Source organism: Neovison vison, chromosome 5, assembly GCF_020171115.1.
Source record: "Neovison vison isolate M4711 chromosome 5, ASM_NN_V1, whole genome shotgun sequence".
NCBI lineage: Eukaryota > Metazoa > Chordata > Mammalia > Carnivora > Mustelidae > Neogale > Neogale vison.
Window position 1 is genome coordinate 39839555 of NC_058095.1, and position 6057 is coordinate 39845611.

Consider the following 6057-nt stretch of genomic DNA (forward strand, 5'->3'; position numbering starts at 1 on the left):
CCCCTCCAAGAAGATCTGAGATTTCCCTCCCTGTTTCCTTTGTGAATCCAGCATTGGAAAGCTTGCTGTCCGGGGGCACCTGGATGGCTTAGGTTAAACTGAGCTCAGGCTTAAACCTCTGCCTTCGGCTCAGGTCAGGATCTCAGGGTCCAGGGATTGAGCCCCGCGTTGGGCTCTCTGCTCAGTGGGGAGCCTGCTTCCTCCTCTCTTTCTCTCTCTCTCTGCCTGCCTCTCCACTTACTTGAGATCTCTGTCAAATGAATAAATAATATCTTTAAAAAAAAAAAAAGAAAGAAAGAAAGCTTGCAGTTCTTTGAGTAAGTAGATGGAGGAAATGAAAACTCCTACCAGTTTTTTACAAGGGCCATCTTTATTGGCAAAGAGATGACTTGCTTGAGGCCTGCCCGGGACATAGCCATCACTGACTACCAGGCGCACAGCCTGGTCTTCTAGCCAAGGATAAAACTTTTTGGTGGAAAGTGGGTTGTAGCTTCTCTATCCCTCATGTGCCCACAACTCTCAGAATCAGAGGTTGCAGGGTCAGAGACCAACAACAGCAGGAATTGGGAGGGCGAGGGAAAGAGAATTGGGCATCCTCAAAAAGAGGTACCCTGGGCTACAGAGTGGGGGGCGCCCCGTCCCTTGTCCCAAGGGAGCCTGGGCGGGCTTGTCTAGGGAGCCGTCGGAGAGTGTCTCAGGGCCAAACCCTGAGCTAGGATTTTTCCGCACTAGGATTTTCGTTGAATCATCACACCCACTCCATGCACTGAGTAGATGTGGTTATTATTCCCATTTTATAGGTGAGAACCCTGAGGTTTACAGAATGTTGATAGTGTATTTGTTCTAGGTCTTGGCTGTAACAAATTACCAGAAACTTCGTGGCTTAAAACCACGGGAATTCATCACCTTACATTCCGAGGACAGAAATCCAACCCGAGTCTCAACGCCTCAGGGCTGCGTTGCTCTCAGGAGGCTCCACGGGTGGATCTGTTTCCTCACCTTTTCCGGCTTCTTGAGGCTCCTGCTTGTCGCATCCCCCTCCTCCATTGTCAAAGCCAGCAGTGACAAGTTGCACCTTTCTCCCACTATGTGGTTTTGTCTCTCCTGCCTCTCTCTTCCACTGTTAAGGACCCTCGTGATGGCATTGGGCCCTCCCAGCGAAATCAGGGCAACCTCACTCGCTTCAGGCCAGTTGATAAGTGCCTTTAATTACATCTGTGACCTCATCTCCCCATTGTCATGTAAGGTAACGTACTTACAGGGTCCTGATATCTTGCAGGGGTGGCAGAGCATTAGTCTGCCTCCCACAGGCAGTGTGTTGAAGTTCACACAACTTGTAGGTCAGGCAGCAGAGGTTTGAAGGTAGGAAGCCCCTCACTGCCCTGGGCCGCCCAAATGTTCTGTCGCTTTGTCCTAACCCTGAAATCTTTCTGCCTTAGATTCAGTGGTTTTCTCAACTGAGCTCCTTGAGGGCTCAGGATGTGTCTTTATTGGGACACCCCCACACCCTCACCTGGTAGGGGGCCCTCCGTTGAGTGTCAGACTTATTTCATGGACTCTGACCTTGAACTCACGGACCCTGACATTGAACACGTGGACTCTAGACGTTGACTTGCCCAGGGCATGTGGAACGGTGGCAGACAAAACGCTCCTGCCCAGTGCCCCATGCCGCCTGCCTCTTGGGGGCTGAGAAGTAGGAGCTCAGTATGTGTGTGTGGCCCAGAAGGCAGGGGGCTGAGACTAATAGGTCAGAAGGGAGAAAAGGACTGGGGAAGAAGTGAAAATACAGCGGACCCACAGGGAACCAGGGTCTTATGTCTGAGCAGAGGAGGGTCCTGGTTGAGCTTCTAGGAACATTTCTCAGGGGCAAAAGCTCTCCTTATGAACAGAGGAGATGATTCATCTGTCATATAGAGCCTGGCTTCCAACCTCCCCCTCCTTGACACATGGATATGCTTTCCCAGAACACACTCCCCTGACACAGACACAGGGGCTAGAGCATGGTAGTTGACCGTGAGCTTGCGGCCGCCTCACCTTCCCCCTGCTCACGACAGTGTTTTGGAGGACACGTGAATGAGAGCAACAGCTTGACAGGACGATCTTGACAGCAGCAGACATCCGTGCTTCAGACCACAGGCTTGGAGCGAGACTGCCCGCATTTCGCTCTTGGCTCCACCACTGACAAGCTGTGTGTCCTCAGGCAAGTGGACTGACCTCTCTGGACCTCAGCTCCCTTCTCTGTAAACTGGGATTAATAAGAGTCCTTTCTTGGGGCGCCTGGGCAGCTCAGTGGGTTAAAGCCTCTGCCTTTGGCTCAGGTCATGATCCCAGGACCCTGGGATGGAGCCCCGCATCGCACATCCACATCGGGCTCTCTGCTCAGCGGGGAGCCTGCTTCCTCCTCTCTCTGCCTGCCTCTCTGCCTACTTGTGATCTCTGTCTGTCAAATAAATAAATAAAATCTTTAAAAAAAAAAAGAGTACTTCTCTCCAAATGTTATTGTGATAATTCTTTTATTGAGGACACACTTCATAAAAGTAGCTATTACTGCTTAAAAAGATTCAAAGATTTATGGGCATTACTTCATTAACCAAGATAAAGTGTCTCTCACTCTCTCCCCCTTTATTTATTTATTTTTAACTTTTTATTTAGGGAAAAGGTAGAGAGTGTTTTGGGGGTCCCAGAGTAGAGAAGGGCTGCCTCTCCACTGCTCTGTTTACATTATTGAATCTTTTTATCTGTAAGCATGGTCTATCTTCCCATTTGTTCAGGCTATTTTTAAATGTTTGTTATTAAAATTTTATGATTTTCTTTGCAAAGGCCGTGTGTATCTTTTGTCAGTATTGTTTCTAGATACCGTGCAGGACTTTCAAAATTATAACCAGAATTTTCTTACAATTACATTTTCTAGTTGGTTATTCTGGTGCATATAGGAATAAAATTGATATTTATATATTGATTATATCTAGCCACCTCTCTGGTATCTCTAACCAATTCTTACATTTTTTAAAAAATTCTTACAGTTTTGAGACAATTACTGTGTATGACCTTGGCTTCTCTTCTAAGTTTAGAACAAATTGAGAAGTAGACATAGGAGCATGTTAGAATAAGAATGATCACCTTTATTACCAGTACGGTTCTTTGGAAAATATGGATTAGATCTGTAGCTACAGTAGGCTCTTTAATACTCCATTCTATGATTAATGTACTCAGTCACAGACAGGGCTGGAAAACTGCAGGCATCTCCTATGGGCACTGCCCTTGTAAAAATCCTGGAATGGAGGAGCAGAGAATAAGTACTTTCTAGGGGCGGACTTGTTCCTCAGGACACTGGAGAGAAAGGTACTGAGCTATGCAGGTCTAGCTCCTTCTGCAGGCTCAACAAATTACTCTCTTGAGGGTGAATGGGAGAGCAAAGAGAGGCCAGCAGTGTTACTCTAATGCAGTTACAAACATGAAGAAACATGAACTAAATGCCCTTCCCATATTATAGATTTCACTGTATTCTCTTTATAAAAACATAATTGTCCATGACAATACTGTTTCTTGTACAATCCTTACCCCTTTCATTAGTTTTTCCTGTCTTATTACTGTTGCTAGGACATCTAGGATAGTGTTGAACAGATGTCATTATAGTGTGTCTCTTTTTCCCACCCCTCATTCCTGTCTTTAAAGGGAATCTATATGATTGCTGTACTCTTTTGGTAGAAAGTTATTATCAAGTTAGGAAAGTTCCCTTCCATTTCTGATTTGAAAAAAAACTTTTAAGTGGGTATTTAATTTTTTGAATTCTCTTTTGTGTTATTGAAATGACAATTTTTTTTAAAAAAGCTTTTATTTATTTATTTGACAGAGAGATATCACAAGTAGGCAGAGAGGCAGGCAGAGAGAGAGAGAGAGAAGAGGAAGCAGGCCCCCCGCTGAGCAGAGAGCCCAATGCGGGACTGGATCCCAGGACCCTGAGATCATGACCTGAGCCAAAGGCAGAGGCTTTAACACACTGAGCCACCCAGGTGCCCTGAAATGACAATATTAATTGTAATAACATGAATGTGATTTTCCTAATGTTAAGCCATCCTTAAATTCCTGAGCTCATTGTGGTTTGTCAGGGAAGACTTCTTAGAGGTGGGGTGCCATCAATGATTGCGAAGGAATTAGCTGGATAAAAAAGATACATTGGGGATGAGAGGTATGGCAAGGTGAGGGTGCAGGTGGGGAGTGTTGTTGCAGGAAGAGACAACAACAAGTGCAAAGGTCCTGAGGTGGGGAAGGAGCCAGTTTGTTCGAGGAACTTCCACAGAGCCAGGATGGCTTCACCTCTGAAGAGAGAGGGAGAGTGTTGGCCCCAAGGAGGCAGCCCGTAAATCTCATACAGCCCAGTTAACGTTCTCCTCAAACCTGCAAACTCATCTATCTGATGGGAAACAAGTCTCTGCTTCAGAGATTTTTTATCGGATTAAAATGGACTACTCAATTTTGTGTGGCTCAGGTTTCAGGTGGTTCAAATCTCTCTCCCTTTTTATTAAATGTGGGCCCTGCCTTTCCTCTCTCTGGGTCATGTCAAGGTTCTTCTTCTCTTGCAGTTTTATGGTAGCAGAGAGCAATTGTTCTTAAAGTATGGTCCCCACGGGCCAGCAGGAAATTGTCAGACATACAAACTCTCAGACCCCGCTTAGACTTTCTGAATCAGATACTCGGGGGCTGAGGCCCAGCAAGTGATCTGGGTTTTAGTGAGCCCTCCAGGTGATTCTGACGTACTCAAGACTTTGCAAACCATTGGATTAGAACTTCCTGGAGCTTCCTGAAGCTTCCCAATGTTGTGGAAAGAACCTTAGACTGAGAGACGGCAGGCCTGAGTTCTGGTCCCCTTTACTCATTTCTCCAACAAATATGTTTTGAGTGCCTACTGTGTGTGCCTTGCACTATTTTAGGTCCTGCAGACCCAGGGATGAACAAGACAGAGAAAGGCTGATTCTAAAAAAAAAAAAAGTTATGGAATTCATACGCATAAAATTCTCCATCTTAACTAATTTAAGGCATACAAGCTAGTGGTAGTTAGTACATTGACAATATTGTGCAACCATCACCACTGTCTAGTTCCAGAACATTTTATGACCCCAAAATTTGACCCTGTACCCACGAAGCAGTCACTTCCATTTGTCTTTCTCTCTGGCCCCTGGCAACCACCAGTCTGCTTTCTGTCTCTCTAGATTTACCTATTCTGGACATTTCATATAAGTTGAACTATACAATATATGGCCCTGGTGTCTGACTTTTCACTTCTTATATGTCTTGAGAGTCATCTGTGCCATGACATGCATCATTCCTTGATATGGCTGAGTCATACCCATTGTATAGACAGACTACATTTTGCTCACCTGCCATTAGCTGATGGACATTGGGGTTGCTTCCATATTTTAACTATTGTCAATAGTTAAATGGTAGCTGCTGTGAACATTTGTGTGCAAGGTTTTTTTTTTTTTTAAGATTTATTTATTTATTTGAGAGAGAGAGAGAGAGAAAGAGCAAACAGGGTGAGGGGTAGAGGGAGAGGGAGACAAGTAGACCCCTTGATGAGCAGGGAGCCTAATGTGGGGCTTGCACCCAGGACCCTGAGATCATGACCTGAGCCAAAATCAAGAGTTGGATGCTTAACTGACTGAGCCACCCAGGTGCAAGTTTTGGTTTGAATACCTGTTTCCCTTTCTTTTGGGAATATACCTAGGGGTAGAGCTGCAGTGTCATACGGTCACTCTATCTTGAACTTCTGGAAAGTCACCCAACTTTTCCATAGGGGCTGCACCATTTTACATTCTCTTCAGCAGTGCTCAAAGGTCCCGATGTCTTCATGTCCTTGCCAACACTCGTTATTTTCCTTTTTTTTTTTTTAAATGATAGGCACCCTAGAAGGCGTGAAGTATCTTATTGTGGTTTTGATGTGCATTTCCCTACTGGCTACGAATGGTGAGTGTCTGTTCCTGTGTCTATTGGCCATTTGTATATCTTCTTTGGAGGAATGTCCAAGTCTTTTGCCCATTTAAAACCTTGGTTGCTGAA